General features: G+C 36.2%; 1 non-coding gene across 1 annotated transcript; it reads left to right on the top strand.

Annotated features, from left to right (window-relative positions):
• The first annotated feature begins 8,302 nt into the window (after positions 1 to 8,302).
• On the top strand, positions 8,303 to 8,406 carry LOC130958319 (small nucleolar RNA R71). Its single transcript, XR_009077447.1, has one exon. It is a non-coding gene; the product is annotated as a small nucleolar RNA R71 (small nucleolar RNA).
• Positions 8,407 to 18,576: the final 10,170 nt, after the last annotated feature.

Genomic DNA, 18,576 nt, shown 5'->3' on the forward strand with positions numbered 1-18,576 from the left:
CTCAAATCCAAAGCAAGCAAAGCCCACATCATCACTCAAAGGCACATGGATCAATTAAATTAGGATTTTCATTTTGTAATTTGTTTTAATTTCATTTTCATTTTTCATTTTGTAAAGCCTATATAAAGGCATCAATAGGAGCTGAATTAGGAGGTTGGCTCTAATAGGAGCTCAATTAAAAAAGAGGTTGGCTCCATTAGGGAGTAGTAGATAGCTCTCTCTTTTAATTTTCCTTTCTGCTTAAATTTTGGATCAAGAATTGAAGAAATTCTGTTTCAATTCTCCATCTAAAATTCATTTGTGTTCTTCTACATAATTGAGGAAATTGAGAAATTGGATCTGAAGTTTCTTTTACTGCTTTCATCTTTCTTCTCTTCTGCAAGTTGTCTTCTACTTTGATCAAGGAAGGAATTGAGATCTAGACTTGTTTTCTAGTCTATATGATTTCCTGAGATTTTCAATTTTATTCTGCACTTAAGCTGAACTTAATTTCTATTTGCTCCTTCAAGAAATTTGCCTTGCTGTTTACATCTGCTGCTTTTATTTCATCTGCATTTTTACCTTTCTGTTTCTATTGCTTCTAATTTACTTTCAAGCACTTTAATCTCCCCGCAATTGTTCTAAGCTTGGATCTACTGCTTTCATTTAATTTCCAGCACCCCAGCCCCCTTTACATTTGATGCAATTTAGAATTCTTGCAATTTAAGTTTCAGCTATTTTACTTTCTTGTTCTTTAAGTTACTTGCAATTTTACTTTCTGCACTTTAATTTTCCTTGCTATTTACTTTCTGTTGGCTACACTTCATCCAAATTCACTTCAATGTTAGCTTGACTAAACTAATCACCCACTAAAATTGCTTGATCCATCAATCCCTGTGGGATCGACCTCACTCTAAGTGAGTTATTACTACTTGATGCGACCCGGTACACTTGCCGGTTGGATTTGTGTGTTGGAAATTCATTTTTCCACAAAAACACCATCAGTTGCCTCCCAATAAGCGCTTCTTTAATGTCAATAGCTTGACAGTGGGCTCTCATGGAGCCACACAGGTGATCAGGTGAATGTTGTATAGTCCCAACACCAAACTTAGAGTTTGGTTGTGGGGATTCAACACCAAACTTAGAGTTTGGTTGTGGCCTCCCAACACCAAACTTAGAGTTTGACTGTGGGGGCTCTGTTTGACTCTGTACTAAGAGAAGCTTTTCATGCTTCCTCTCCATTGTTAAAGAAGATCCTTGAGCTTTAAACACAAGGTAGTCCCCATTCAATTGAAGGACTAATTCTTCTCTGTTACCATCTATCACAGCTCCTGCTGTGGCTAGGAAGGGTCTTCCAAGGATGATGCATTCATCCTCCTCCTTCCTAGTGTCTAAGATTATGAAATCAGCAGGGATGTAAATGCCTTCAACCTTTACCAACACGTCCTCTACCAATCCATAAGCTTGTCTTACTGACTTGTCTGCCATTTGTAGTGAGAATACGGCAGAATGTACCTCAATGATCCCCAGCTTCTCCATTACAGAGAGCGGCATAAGATTTATGCCTGACCCTAGGTCACACAGAGCTTTCTCAAAGGTCATGGTGCCTATGGTACAGGATATTACGAATTCTCTAGGATCTTGTCTCTTTTGAGGTAAAGTTTGCTGGTGGATGAAATTGTGATCCTCTTTATATTTGCATGAGATTTATTTAATGGCTATTGGCTATGTGTGGACACAACTCCGTTCAACTTAACCAGCAAGTGTACTGGGTCATCCAAGTAATACCTTACGTGAGTAAGGGTCGATCCCACAGAGATTGTTGGTATGAAGCAAGCTATGGTCACCTTGTAAATCTCAGTTAGGCATATTAAATGGTTATGGGTTTCAAAAATTAATAATAAATAGAAAATAAAAAGGGATAGAAATACTTATGTAAATCAATAGTGGGAATTTCAGATAGGCGTATGGAGATGCTGTGCTCCTCTCGAATCTCTACTTTCTTATTGCTTTCATCCAATCCTTCTTACTCCTTTCCATGGCAAGCTGTATGTAGGGCATCACCGTTGTCAATGGCTACATCCCATCCTCTCAGTGAAAATGGTCCTATGCTCTGTCACAGCACGGCTAATCATCTGTCGGTTCTCAATCAGGTTGGAATAGAATCCCTTGATTCTTTTGCGTTTGTCATCACACCCAGCCTTCAGGAGTTTGAAGCTCGTCACAGTCATTCAATCCCAGAATCCTACTCGGAATACCATAGACAAGGTTTAGAATTTCCAGATCCTCATGAATGCCGCCATCTATCTAACTTATACCACGAAGATTCTGTTTGGGAATCTAAGAGATATGCGCCCGACCTAAGGTAGAACGGAAGTGGTTGTCAATCACGCGCGTTCATAGGTGAGAATGATGATGAGTGTCACGGATCATCACATTCATCAAAGTGTTGTGCAACGTATATCTTGGAATAAGAATAAGAGAGAATTGAATAGAAAGTAATAATAATTGTATTGAAACTTTGAGGTACAGCAGAGCTCCACACCCTTAATCTATGGTGTGCAGAAACTCCACCGTTGAAAATACATAAGTGAAAGGTTCAGGCATGGCCGAATGGCCAGCCCCCTAAAACGTGCTCAATGGCCTCCTAAGATGAAGAATAAAACAAAACTGAGACCAAAGATGAAACGTGGTCAAAAGACGTCTAATACAATAGTTAAATGTCCTATATATACTAGACTAGCTACTAGGGTTTACATGAGTAAGTAATTGATGCATAAATCCACTTCCGGGGCCCACTTGGTGTATGTTTGGGCTGAGCTTGATCTATCCACGAGCTGAGGCTTTTCTTGGAGTTGAACTCCAAGTTATAACGTGTTTTGGGCGTTCAACTCCGGATCATGACGTGTTTCTGGCGTTTAACTCTAGACAACAGCATGTACTTGGCGTTCAACGCCAAGTTACGTCGTCAATTTCCGAATAAAGTATGAACTATTATATATTGCTGGAAAGCTCTGGATGTCTACTTTCTAACGCCATTGAGAGCGCGCCATTTGAAGTTCTGTAGCTCCAGAAAATCCATTTTGAGTGCAGGGAGGTCAGATTCCAACAGCATCAGCAGTCCTTTTGTCAGCCTTTTTCAGAGTTTTGCTCAAGTCCCTCAATTTCAGCCAGAAATTACCTGAAATTACAGAAAAACACACAAACTCATAGTAAAGTCCAGAAATGTGAATTTAACATAAAAACTAATGAAAACATCCCTAAAAGTAGCTTGAACTTACTAAAAACTACCTAAAAACAATGCCAAAAAGCGTATAAATTATCCGCTCATCACAACACCAAACTTAAATTGTTGCTTGTCCCCAAGTAACTGAAAATAAAATAGGATAAAAAAAAGAGAATATACTATAAATTCCAAAATATCAATGAATATTAATTATAATTAGATGAGCGGGACTTGTAGCTTTTTGCCTCTGAACAGTTTTGGCATCTTACTTTTTCCTTTGAAGTTTAGAATGATTGGCTTCTCTAGGAACTTAGAATTTCGGATAGTGTTATTGACTTTCCTAGTTAAGCATGTTGATTCTTGAACACAGCTACTTATGAGTCTTGGCTGTGGCCCTAAGCACTTTGTTTTCCAGTATTACCACCGGATACATAAATGCCACAGACACATGACTGGGTGAACCTTTTCAGATTGTGACTCAGCTTTGCTAGAGTCCCCAGTTAGAGGTGTCCAGAGCTCTTAAGCACACTCTTTTGCTTTGGATCACGACTTTAACCACTCAGTCTGAAGCTTTTCACTTGGACCTTCATGACACAAGCACATGGTTAGGGACAGCTTGATTTAGCCGCTTAGGCCTGGATTTTATTTCCTTGGGCCCTCCTATCCATTTAGGCTCAAAGCCTTGGGTCCTTTCTACCCTTGCCTTTTGGTTTTAAGGGCTATTGGCTTTTTCTGCTTGCTTTTTCTTTTTCTTTCTATTTTTTTTTCGCCAATTTTTTTTTTTTCGCAAGCTTTTTACTTTTCACTGCTTTTTCTTGCTTCAAGAATCAATTTCATGATCTTTCAGATCATCAATAACATTTTTCTTTGTTCATCATTCTTTCAAGAGCCAACAGTTTTAACATTCATAAACAACAAGATCAAAAATATGCACTGTTCAAGCATTCATTCAGAAAACAAAAAGTATTGTCACCACATCAATATAATTAAATTAAATTCAAGGATAAATTTGAAATTCATGTACTTCTTGTTCTTTTGAATTAAAACATTTTTCATTTAAGAGAGGTGAAGGATTAATGGAATTTATTCATAGCTTTAAGACATGGTTACTACATACTAATGATCATGAAGTAGAGACACAAAACATAGATAAACATAACATAGAAATCGAAAAACAGAAAGAAATAAAAACAAGGAATGAATCCACCTTAGTGGCGACTTCTTCTTGAAGGACCAACAATGTCCTTAAGCTCTTCTATGTCCCTTCCTTGCCTTTGTTGCTCCTCCCTCATTGCTCTTTGATCTTTTCTTATTTCATGGAGAATGATGGAGTGCTCATGATGTTCCACCCTTAATTGTTCAACATTGTGGCTCAAATCTTCTAAGGAAGTGTTGAGTTGTTCCCAATAGTTGTTGGGAGGAAAGTGCATCCCTTGAGGCATCTCAGGGATTTCTTGATGATGAGCTTCCTCATGCATCTCTTGAGAACCGTGAAGGGTCTCTCTTGCTTGCTCCATCCTCTTCTTGGTGATGGGCTTATCCTCTTCAATGAGGATGTCTCCTTCTATGATAACTCCAGCTGAGTAACACAGATGGCAAATAAGGTGAAGGAAAGCTAGCCGTGCCATGGTAGAGGGCTTGTCGGCTATTTTGTAGATTTCATTGGAGATGACCTCATGAACTTCTACTTCCTCTCCCATCATGATGCTATGAATCATGATGGCCCGATCCACAGTAACTTCAGATCGGTTGCTAGTGGGAATGATGGAGCGTTGAATGAACTCCAACCATCCTCTAGCCACAGGCTTGAGGTCCAGTCTTCTTAGTTGAACTGGCTTGCCTTTGGAGTCTCTCTTCCATTGAGCTCCTTCCACACATATGTCCATTAGGACTTGGTCCAACCTTTGATTAAAGTTGACCCTTCTAGTGTAGGGGCGTTCATCTCCTTGCATCATGGGCAAGTGGAACGCCAACCTCACATTTTCCAGACTAAAATCTAAGTATTTCCCCCGAACCATTGTGAGATAATTCTTTGGACTCGGGTTCATACTTTGATCATGGTTCCTAGTGATCCATGCATTGGCATAGAACTCTTGAACCATTAAGATTCCGACTTGTTGCATGGGGTTGGTTAGGACTTCCCAACCTCTTCTTCGGATTTCATGTCGGATCTCCGGATACTCATTTTTCTTGAGCTTGAAAGGGACCTCAGGGATCACCTTCTTCTTTGCCACAACATCATAGAAGTGGTCTTGATGGCTCTTGGAGATGAATCTTTCCATCTCCCATGACTCGGAGGTGGAAGCTTTTGTCTTCCCTTTTCCTTTTCTAGAGGATACTCCGGCCTTAGGTGCCATTGATGGTAATGGAAAAACAAAAAAGCTTATGCTTTTACCACACCAAACTTAAAATATTGCTCGCCCTCGAGCAATAGAAGAAAGAAGAGAAGAAGAAGAAGAAGAAGAAGAAGAAGAAGAAGAAGAAGAAGAAGAAGAAGAAGAAGAAGAAGAAGAAGAAGAAGAAGAAGAAGAAGAAAATATGGAGGAGAAGGGGAAGTGTAGGTTCGGTCAAGGTATGGAGGAGGGGATTGTGTTGTGTGAAAATGAAGTAGAATGGAAGGGTATATATAGGGAGAGGGGAGAGTGAAGTTTCGGCCATTTAGGGTGGGATTGGGTGGGAAAATGTTTTTGAATTTTGAAGGTAGGTGGGGTTTATGGGGAAGAGTGGATAGAGGTGAGTGGTGAAGGGGGTGATTGGGAAGAGGAATTGAGGTGATTGGTGAAGAGTGTTGGGAAGTGTGACATGGGGAATACAAATCACAAAAATAGGATTAGGAGGTAAGGTGGGAATATAGTAGGTGGGGATCCTGTGGGGTCCACAGATCCTGAGGTGATCCTGTGGGGTCCACAGATCCTGAGGTGTCAAGGAATTCCATCCCTGCACCAAATAGGCATGTAAATTGCCTTTGCACACCATTCTGGCGTTTAAACGCCGTGTGGTGCACATTCTGGGCGTTCAACGCCCATGTAAAGCATGTTTCTGGCGTTGAACGCCAGTTTCATGCTTGTTACTGGCGTTTAGCGCCAGCGTTTCTTCTCTAGGTATATTCCTGGCGTTCAGCACCAGAATGTTGCTTGTTTCTGGCGTTCAGCGCCAGAATGATGCTCTGTTCTGGCGTTGAACGCCGGCCAGATGCATCTTACTGGCGTTGAACGCCAGGCTGTGCTTCCTCCAGGGTGTGATTTTTTTCTTCTGCTGTTTTTGATTCTGTTTTTAATTTTTATGATTTTTTTCGTGACTCCTCATGATCATGTACCTAATAAAACACAAAATAACAATAAAATAGAATAAAATAAAAAATTAGATAAATAAAATTGGGTTGCCTCCCAACAAGCGCTTCTTTAATGTCAATAGCTTGACAGTGGCTCTCATGGAGCCACAAGGTGATCAGGTCAATGTTGTATAGTCCCGACACCAAACTTAGAGTTTGGATATGGGGTCCCAACACCAAACTTAGAGTTTGACTGTGGGGGCTCTTCTTGACTCTGAACTGAGAGAAGCTCTTCATGCTTACTCTCTTTTGTCACAGAAGGATGGCCATGTGCCTTAAACACAAGGTAGTCCCCATTCAATTGAAGGACTAGTTCACCTCTGTTGACATCTATCACAGCTCCTGCTGTGGCTAGGAAAGGTCTTCCAAGGATGATGCATTCATCATCTTCCTTCCTAGTGTCTAAGATTATGAAATCAGCAGGGATGTAAAGGCCTTCAACCTTTACTAACACGTCCTCTACTATTCCATAAGCTTGTCTCAATGACTTATCTGCCAATTGTAATGAGAACAAGGCAGGTTGTACCTCAATGATCCCCAGCTTCTCTATTACAGAGAGTGGCATAAGATTTATCCCTGACCCCAGATCACACAGAGATTTTTCAAAGGTCATGGTGCCTATGGTACAAGGTATTAAGAACTTGCCAGGATTTTGTTTCTTTTGAGGTAGAATTTGCTGAGTCCAGGTATCCAGTTCACTAATGAGCAAGGGAGGTTCACTTTCCTAAGTCTCATTACCAAACAACTTGGCATTCAGCTTCATGATAGCTCCTAAGTATTGAGCAACTTGCTCTCCAGTTACATCTTCATCCTCTTCAGAGGAAGAATAATCTTCAGAGCTCATGAATGGCAGAAGGAGATTTAATGGAATCTCTATGGTCTCTATATGAGCCTCAGATTCCTTTGGATCCTTAATAGGAAACTCCTTCTTGCTTGAGGGACGTCCCAGGAGGTCTTCCTCACTAAAATTTTCGTCCTCCTCCTCCCTTGTGCATTCGGCCACATTGATTATATCAATGGCCTTGCACTCTCCTTTTGGATTCTCTTCTGTATTGCCTGGGAGAATACTGGGAGGAGTTTCAATGACTTTCTTACTCAGCTGGCCCACTTGTGCCTCCAGATTTCTGATGGAGGACCTTGTTTCACTCATGAAACTAAAAGTGGCTTTTGACATATCAGAGACTATATTGGCTAAATTAGAAGTGTTTTGTTCAGAATTCTCTGTCTGTTGCTGAGAAGATGATGGAAAAGGCTTGCTATTGTTCAGCCTATTGCGTCCACCATTGTTAAAGCCTTGTTGAGGCTTTTGTTGATCCTTCCATGAGAAATTTGGATGATTTCTCCATGATGAGTTATAGGTGTTTCCATAAGGTTCACCCATGTAATTAACCTCTGCCATGGTAGGGTTCTCAGGATCATAAGCTTCTTCAGAAGCTACCTCTTTAGTACTGTTGGATGGATGTTGCCATCCATTCAGATTTTGAGAGATCATGTTGACCTGTTGAGTCAACACTTTGTTCTGAGCCAATATGGCATTCAGAGCATCAATTTCAAGAACTCCTTTCTTCTGAGGTATCCCATTATTCACGGAATTCCTCTCAGAAGTGTACATGAATTGGTTGTTTGCAACCATGTCAATGAGTTCTTGAGCCTCTTCAGGCGTTTTCTTTAGGTGAATAGATCTACCTGCAGAATAGTCCAATGACATTTTCGAAAATTCAGATAGACAATAATAGAATATATCTAATATGGTCCATTCTGAAAACATGTCAGATGGACATCTTTTGGTCAGCTGCTTGTATCTTTCCCAAGCTTCATAGAGGGATTCACCATCTTTTTGTTTGAAGGTTTAAACATCCACTCTCAGCTTGCTCAGCTTTTGAGGAGGAAAGAATTTATCCAAGAAGGCAGTGACCAGCTTATCCCAGGAGTCTAGGCTATCCTTAGGTTGTGAATCCAACCATATTCTAGCTCTGTCTCTTACAGCAAAAGGGAAAAGCATGAGTCTGTAGACTTCAGGATCAACTCCATTCGTCTTTACAGTCTCACAGATCTGCAAGAACTCAGTTAAAAACTGATAGGGATCTTCTGATGGAAGTCCATAAAACTTGCAGTTTTGTTGCATTAAAGCAACTAGTTGAGGCTTAAGCTCAAAGTTATGGGCTCCAATGGCAGGAATGGAGATGCTTCTTCCATCAAATTTGGACGTTGGCTTTGTGAAGTCACCAAGCATTCTCCTTGCATTATTATTATTTTCGGCTGCCATCTCCTTCTCTTGTTCGAAAATTTCTGAAAGGTTGTTTCTGGATTGTTGTAATTTAGTTTCTCTTAGTTTCCTTTTCAGAGTCCTTTCAGGTTCAGGATCAATTTCAACAAGAGTGCCTTTTTCCCTGTTCCTGCTTATATGAAAGAGAAGAAAACAAGAAAAGAAGAGAAATCCTCTATGTCACAGTATAGAGATTCCTTTATGTTAGTAGAAAAAGAGAGGGGAGAAGAATGTAGAAGAGGGAATTCAGATATTTAGATGGAGAGAGGTGAAGAGAAGTGTTAGTAATTAAATAATTAAATAGAATAAGAAAAGAGAGGGAGAATTTCGAAAATAATTTTAAAAAGGGGTTAGTAATTTTCGAAAATTAAAGATAAAATATAATTAAAATTAAAATTTAGAACAAAAAGAATTTTTGAAAAAAAGGTGAGATATTTTCGAAAATCAGAGAGGGAAAAGTAGTTAGGTGGTTTTGAAAAAGATAAGAAACAAACAAAAAGTCAAATAGTTAGTTGAAAAAGATATTAAAATCAAATTTGAAAAGATAAGAAGATAAGAAGTTAGATAAGATATTTTGAAATCAAATTTTGAAAAAGATAAAATTTTTGAAAAAGATAAGATAAAAGATAAAAAGATATGTTTGAAAAAGATTTAATTTTTAAAATTACTTAACTAACAAGAAACTAAAAGATATGATTTTAGAACTTAAAGATTGAACCTTTCTTAACAAGAAAGTAACAAACTTCAAATTTTTGAATCAATCACATTAAATGTTAGTGTAATTTCGAAAATATGGTATAAAAGATAAGAAAAAGATTTTGAAAAATAATTTTTTTTAAAATTTTCGAAAATAAGAAAAAAAATGGAAAAGATATGATTTTTGAAAAAGATTTTGAAAAGATAAGATTTTTAAAATTGAAATTTTGACTTGACTTGTAAGAAACAACTAATTTTGAAAATTTTTAACCAAGTCAACTCAAAATTTCGAAAATTTGGAGGGAAATAAGGAAAAGATATTTTTTTGATTTTTTTGAATTTTTAATGATGAGAGAGAAAAATAACAAAAATGACTCACAACATGAAAATTATGAATCAAAACTCGTGATGCATGCAAGAACACTATGAATGTCAAGATGAACACCAAGAACACTTTGAAGATCATGATGAACATCAAGAACATAATTTTGAAAAATTTTTGATGCAAAGAAAACATGCAAGACACCAAACTTAGAAATTTTTAATGCATGGACTCTAACAAACGAAAAATGCATATGAAAAACAACAAACAACACAAAACAAGAAATCATCAAGATCAAACAAGAGGATTTACCAAGAACATCTTGAAGGTAATGAAGAACACTATGAATGCATGAATTTTCGAAAAATGCAAGAAAAATTTTTTTAAAGCATGCAATTGACACCAAACTTAAAAATTGACTCAAGACTCAAACAAGAAACACAAAATATTTTTGGTTTTTTTATGATTTTATGATTTTTTTGTATTTTTATTAATTTTTTTCGAAAATATACTTTAGAAAAACGAAAATAATAATAAAAAAATATTTTTGAAAGATTTTTGAAAACTTTTTGAAAAGAAAATTACCTAATCTGAGCAACAAGATGAACCGTCAGTTGTCCATACTCGAACAATCCCCGGCAACGGCGCCAAAAACTTGGTGGACGAAATTGTGATCCTCTTTATATTTGCATGAGATTTATTTAATGGCTATTGGCTATGTGTGGACACAACTCCGTTCAACTTAACCAGCAAGTGTACTGGGTCATCCAAGTAATACCTTACGTGAGTAAGGGTCGATCCCACAGAGATTGTTGGTATGAAGCAAGCTATGGTCACCTTGTAAATCTCAGTTAGGCAGATTAAATGGTTATGGGTTTCGAAAATTAATAATAAATAGAAAATAAAAAGGGATAGAAATACTTATGTAAATCAATAGTGGAAATTTCAGATAGGCGTATGGCACTACAAAAAATAGGGTTAAAACGGCGGTTATTTTGGGAAATTACGGCGGTTAGAACCGCCATTATTACCGAAAATGGCGCCCCCAAGAAACGCCGTTATTCTGGGCGCCATTCTGGTTATTACGGCGGTTTTCAGAAAACCGCCACAATTACCTGAGGATAATACGGCGGTTCTCTGAGGGTTAAAATGGCAGTTTGTAACCGCCATTATTTCCGTATAAAATGGCGGTTTCTGACTTGTTTAAAATGGCGGCTATAACCGCCGTTTTTTCCAGGATGTTGTGGCATCATTTTTGTTTAAAATGGCGGTTTTTAACCGCCGTTTTTACCATTATAACCGCCATTTTTACCAGGTTATAATGGCATCTTTTGTGTTTAAAATGGCAGTTTCTAACCACCATTTTTACCAGGTTATAATGGCATCTTTTGTGTTTAAAATGGCAGTTTTTAACCGTCGTTTCTACCAGCGTATAATGGCATCGTTTTCATTTAAAATGGGGGTTTCTAACCGCTGTTTGTACCTAATTATGATGACAATTTTATGCTTTTTAAAATAAGATTGAATCTACCAATTTAAAGTGATATTTTCGAAACTCACTTAAAAATCTCGTAATAACCAAAAGGCATAATTATAAATCAAACATCATTAGATAATTTTTAATTCGTACATGATCCAAAAGTCATAATCCAAGTCATAATTGAAATGTCATAATCCAAAAACAAAGTATCAAAGTAACATTTTTCAATAATACGTCTTAACATATAATTCTTAATATACGTCTTAACATATCAAGTAAGGTCATGCTTCCTTATTGCTTGTTCCAGAAGACCTACTTCCTAACTCTTTTGGTGATGAAATCTCACTCTCCTGATCCAATCCCTACAACAAAAATATAACTATTATGAGCATAAGAAATGCAAGAAAATGGCATATATTGATATACATTTATCATGTCTAATTACATAGCATTGATACAACAATGAAACCAATTTAAAATTATAGAGCCAACTAACCACTTGAAAACATTTAAAATACAAGGCCAGTCCAATCATTCAGAAATTCAGTATTTAATTGATGCTCTAAATCTCTAATACATAAAGTAAGAGTACATTTGTAAAACAATCTGCCAAGTGACATTCAACAAATAAAATACCAGTTGAACAACACATATGGCAGAGACAATCTGAAGAATACAATGTACCATAAATTCTTTAGTTTATGGAAACTGGATGGAGAAACCAGTACCAGTTTTTGTGATATTCACAGGGCCAAAGTCCTCCAGGTCAGAATCAGAACCCATGTAATTGTAATCATGGCACGGGCAGAAACCAGTACCAGTTTCTGTCAACTATAGTTCCTTAGACAATTTAAGCTAAGCTTTTTGTGTTATGTTGAGCTTAGAAGGTAAGACTTTAATTCCAGGTCAGAATCAGAACCCATGTAATTGTAATCATGGCACGGGCAGAAACCAGTACCAGTTTCTGTCAACTATAGTTCCTTAGACAATTTAAGCTAAGCTTTTTGTGTTATGTTGAGCTTAGAAGGTAAGACTTTAATTTGCACCTTTACCCAAAACAGTGTTGTGTTGTGTTCCACTACTTGAACTATCTTATGTGTGTGGTTGAGGCTATACCCAAAATAGTATTCTAAAAGAAATTATAATTACCTCTTTCAAATGATAATTTTGTGGCTGTAACGGTGGTTTTGTGAACTTTTCCTTCTCAAGTAGTTGTATATATGCAAATTAATTTTTTTCTACAAGATAAAAAGAGACAAAAAAATAAATAGATCAAATATATTATTCTCAAATTATAATTTATAAAAAAAATTCGTATAAAAGAGATGGACAATAATGAAATTAGTAAACTAATGATTCAATTACACTCTCTGTTCTCTTTGAAAGATCTGGGTGAGTTCAATTTTTTTTTCTTGGCATTGAAGCCACTAAGACCAAATCTGGTTCTTATCTTCTTTCTCAAATAAAATATATTAACAGAGTTTCAAATGATAGATTCACTGTATTCACTTCCAATAACTCTATTCTCTCCCTCAATTCTCTTTATCTCTTTTTTCTCTTATTCTGGTTTTACACTTTTTTTAAGAGAATATAATTAATTATTCATGTATTTTTTTATTAATTTAAATTTAAAAAAATTATATAAAAAAAGAGAGTGAATCTAAAAAAAATATCAATTTTTTCTCCTACCATTATTTTTCAAATTTATTGACAAAAATAAAAGTAACTTATTAAAGATCTTCAATAGCTTCAATATGAACCTGTATATAGAAGTGACCACATGAACTAAATTAATTCACAAAAAAATTCCCTGGCTTTAAAAAAACTTACAAGAACACAGGCAAACATGTTCATTAATTGTTGCCTAATATTTCTACAAAATGCAATTATTCTCAATAAGCCTGCCCCTAATAAAGCCTGTCGTCATTGCTTAATTATCACCCAACTTGCCCATTCAAGAAATTTAATTAATAAATTACTATTCATACTATATTATTAGCTGACAAAATTAAAAATAATAATATTGATGAAGATGAACCGCCACATCTATATATCTATATATCTAAAATACAATTTTATTATTTATTTATATTCACTTACAATAAAAGAGATGAAATTTATCCAAACATAATGGAAACTAAAGAAATTTTCTTTATTCTTTGGTGTACTATCCTGATTGTAATATAATATACAAATTAATAAACTAAAAATTTAAACATTAAAAATATATCACTGTCATTTATAGATCAGGTTTCGATCATATTTCATTAGTACAAGAAGTTGCCTTAAACCAGATTTTCACCAACATAAGGTACAAACAGAGATCCTAATGAGAACTCATACCAACATGAGATGTGTTCCCAATACCATCAATACCATTGAATACTAATTTCCCTCTAACTAGCAAGCATCAGTAAAGTTTCTTAAATTACTCTATAAATAGTGGCACCCAATATTAATTTTAATAATTTGAACCCGAACCCCCCTTTTTTTTCTTTCTCTCTGTTCTAAATTCTCTAAATAATGGCTCAAACAACCAGTGGCAATTTGCAAGAAACAACACACTAGGAAAAGACATTTTCCTTCTCAAAGTGGGTTTCATTCAAAAGAGGAACAAACCATTCAACTAAGATTAATGTCATTATAAAACTCCAAAGATTTTCAAGTTATAGTGAGCATACAAACCTGTTTTCCATCTTGTCGATAAGGGAGTGATTGCTCTATGTATGCAGTGGTTCCTAATGAAATCAAGATTCAATTTGCAAATAGCCAACTATAAACATTGTGAACCTTCAAAGAAATACGAAAAAGCAAGATAATGATTCCAAAACTACAGTAGAAAACTAAGGAATTGTTACCAACAATCTATAACTAAAGGCACATCATCTATGATAGAAATTATAAGCAATATCAGACCAATATTTTGAGAATACTGATAGGAGAAGCACACAAAATATCAAAACATTTTATAACACAATCAATATTTCATTTTTTTGTAATTCAACAAGTACACATTAAGATTATTCCTGGTAGCAAGGGAGCCGAGGAAATGGAAGGGGCACCCTATGAACAAAGGATCCTCAAAATATCAAAATTTTGACTTCTTACATTAACAGCAGCTTCGGATTTAGAGTAACAAGATCTCTTAATGATTCTGTACAGTATCCACTGCTTCCCAAATGTATTCATGAACTTAATGTACTTAACTAACAGCCAGTCCATCCAAAGTTTCCATCAACTCTACATTTTTGTATTGCAGAAAATTTAGAAATAAAATACTAAACATTAACGTACAAGTTTACTAAGATGCTTACAATAAATCAAATCACATCAGCTAGAATTGTCAACATATTATGCTTGCAAACCATGTGATAGAATAGAAAAAAAAAAGGGAAAGGAAAAAAAGAAAAGATAAGGAAGTCAAGATTTAAAACTCCAGGCTAAAACCACCAATAACAAGAGAAAATAGACAATTGGATTGAAACCTATGACGATTCAATTGTATCTAACTATCTATTATTGGGGAAAACATTGATGGTTCAACCCACCATCAGAGCTAAGAATAAATAAGTGACAGTCAAGATAATGGAGCTTACATGTATCCAGCCTAAAGGAAAGAGTGATAAGCTGTCCTGAACTTCAAATATTTTTTCTTCATTCAATGTTGAACACTGAACAAGAAATTAAATTAGACATACATTTCTCAACTGAAAATAATTAAAATTACAACAAACAGTTAAAAAAAATCATTAATGAATCATAAGAGAATTACAGCATGTTAATCAAATCTAAGTGCAAGGATATGTTAATCAAATCTAATTATTAAGATCATAGTGAAACAGGACATGATCAGTCCCAATTATTAAGTTTAAATTTCCAACATGACTACTGCTGTACCGCATGTATAAAATATAAGTACTAGCCTTCAATAGAGCAACTCAGATTGCTAGCAAGAACGGATGACTCGAACTCATTTACAGAGCAAGGGCATATTTTGATTTCTAGAATTTATCCAAAAGATATAAATGAATAAAAAAATAAATGTTCAGTTAATGCAAAAAATATTGAACAGAGCAAGGGCAGCAGAGCTAAACAACTACAGAGATTACTCATTTATAACTACCTAGGTGAGCAGATCGTGTGGCCAAACCTAGTGGTGTTTCCTTCTGCAAACACAAAGCAGCTAACATTTAGTTTATTAAAATAGAAAGAAGCAAATTTAGGATGACTGCAATCATATTGATGAATTATTAGAAGTTTAAAAACAAATTTAAATCAAAACTATCTGCTGTTAGTGTATTAAATAGTTTAGGCATTTGGCATTTGGCAATCACTGCTGCGTCAGGAGCATTCTTAAAGCAATAAAATTATAATAATGATGTTAATAGTACTTGATTTAGCATTCATGGAAATTAAATCTAAAATATAGCACCACAAAGCTTCACATGGTAACTAACTAATAAGATATATACTATTTATTGTTTTCAACAATTTTAATGTGCTAATTGTTACATATTTCTTGAGAACACTTAAGAAATTAAACGTAATATTATAGATGAAATATCAATAATCATTCCTCTCTTTTACAAAATCTTGAAAACAAGAGATACTATTTTGTTAAAAATCAAAGAAACCATGTTCAAGTAAATTTGATCTGTTGCACTTATTTAAGCCTAAACCTGTTTTAGATTCCAACTGTGAACCTTTCAGCAGATTTAGTCTTCAATAAAACAATTGAACGAGCTCATCAATTTAAACTTTGAAGTAAAATGTCTTGTAACATACAAATTAATTTATGACATCATTAAATCAACTATCAACTAAATCTAAATGTTTTTGCTTATTCTTACAGCATTCTTCTTCCCAGATTATCCTCTATGACATCATTAAATCAAATATAACCTCAAAAGGAAGTGCGAAGTGCGAAGTGCAAAGTGCAGAAAAGGAAAATCAAAAGGAAAAAGAGATGTTAAGCGAAGATTCGTTAACATGCTGCATAAACATTAGAATAACCTCAAAGAAGCTGAGTAGCAATGGCGAGAAAGAGCCGTCGGCGGCGACAACGAGCTCGGCGGCATGAGGGAGTGTAGTAAACTAGTGGCAATGAGCAACGTCGACGGCAGATCTGAGATCCGAAAGAAGGGAGGGTGAAAGGTTGAAAGGTTGAGATCTGAGATCTGAGATCAGAGATCTGAGGTGAATGTAGCCTAGAACAAGGGATGGTGAAAGGTTGAAGAGGAAGCGATGGTGGAGGTTGAAGAGGAAGCGACGGTGGAGGTTGAAGAGGTAGCTACGGAGAGAGACGAAGGAGATCAGGGATAGAAGGGAAATTGTAAAGCGAGCCCTCATCTGTTTCAAGCTAGGGTTACTGTAAATTTTTATATTATATACCTGTGAAAACGGAGGTTTAAAACTGCCATAATCACTTGAACCGCCACCAAACTCAAAATTCGTTATGGCAGCAACTAAAAATGCCATAATAACCGGTTATTAAGGCGGTTCTTTAAAACCGCCGTAATATTAATGCCATTTTAAACTCTTTTTTTTGTAGTGTGGAGATGCTGTGCTCCTCTCGAATCTCTACTTTCTTATTGCTTTCATCCAATCCTTCTTACTCCTTTCCATGGCAAGCTGTATGTAGGGCATCACCGTTGTCAATGGCTACATCCCATCCTCTCAGTGAAAATGGTCCTATGCTCTGTCACAGCACGGCTAATCATCTGTCGGTTCTCAATCAGGTTGGAATAGAATCCCTTGATTCTTTTGCATTTAACTCCAGATAGCAGCATGTACTTGGCGTTCAACGCCAAGTTACGTCATCAATTTCCGAATAAAGTATGGACTATTATATATTACTGGAAAGCTCTGGATGTCTACTTTCCAACGCCGTTGAGAGCGCGCCATTTGGAGTTCTGTAGCTCCAGAAAATCCATTTTGAGTGCAGGGAGGTCAGATTCCAACAGCATCAGCAGTCCTTTTGTCAGCCTTTTTCAGAGTTTTGCTCAAGTCCCTCAATTTCAGCCAGAAATTATCTGAAATTACAAAAAAACACACAAACTCATAGTAAAGTCTAGAAATGTAAATTTAACATAAAAACTAATGAAAACATCCCTAAAAGTAGCTTGAACTTACTAAAAACTACCTAAAAATAATGCCAAAAAGCGTATAAATTATCCGCTCATCATTTGCTAAATCCAGGTATCTAGTTCACTAATGAGCAAGGGAGGTTCACCTTCCTAAGTCTCATTACCAAATAACTTGTCATTTAGTTTCATGATAGCTCCTAGATATTGAGCAACTTGCTTTCTAGTTACATCTTCATCCTCTTCAGAAGAAGAATAGTCTTCAGAGCTCATGAATGGCAGAAGGAGGTTTAATGGAATCTCTATGGTCTCTATATGAGCCTCAGATTCCCTTGGGTACTCAATAAGGAACTCCTTCTTGCTTGAGAGACGTCCCATGAGATCTTCCTCGTTGGGATTCGCGTCCTCTCCCTCCTTCTTGCATTCGGCCATGTTGAGTATATCAATGGCCTTGCACTCTCTCTTTGGATTCTCTTCTGTATTACTTGGGAGAGTACTAGGAGGGATTTCAGTAACTTTCTTACTCAGCTGGCCCACTTGTGCCTCCAAATTTCTAATGGAGGATCTTGTTTCATTCATGAAACTTAAAGTGGCCTTAGACAGATTAGAGGCTAGATTAGCTAAACTAGAAGTGCTTTGCTCAAAATTCTCTGTCTGTTGCTGAGAAGATGATGGAAAAGGCTTGCCATTGCTAAACTTGTTTCTTCCACCATTATTAAAGCCTTGTTGAGGCTTTTGTTGATCCTTCCATGAGAAATTTGGATGATTTCTCCATGATGAGTTGTAGGTGTTTCCCTAAGGTTCACCTAAGTAATTTACCTCTGCTATTGCAGGGTTATCAGGATCATAAGCTTCTTCTTCAGAAGATGCTTCTTTAGTAGTGTTGGATGCATTTTACCATCCATTCAGACTTTGGGAAATAATGTTGACTCAACAAGTCAACATTTTATTCTGAGCTAATATGGCATTCAGAGCATCAATCTCAAGAATTTCCTTCCTCTGAGGCATCCCATTATTCACAGAATTCCTCTCCGAAGTGTACATGAACTGGTTATTTGCAACCATGTCAATAAGTTCTTGAGCTTCTGCAGGTGTTTTCTTTAGGTGAATGGATCCACCTGCAGAATGGTCCAATGACATCTTAGAGAACTAAGATAGACCATAATAGAATATATCTATCATGGTCCATTCTG

This window comes from Arachis stenosperma, chromosome 10, assembly GCF_014773155.1.
Source record: "Arachis stenosperma cultivar V10309 chromosome 10, arast.V10309.gnm1.PFL2, whole genome shotgun sequence".
In the NCBI taxonomy this organism is placed as follows: Eukaryota; Viridiplantae; Streptophyta; class Magnoliopsida; order Fabales; family Fabaceae; genus Arachis; species Arachis stenosperma.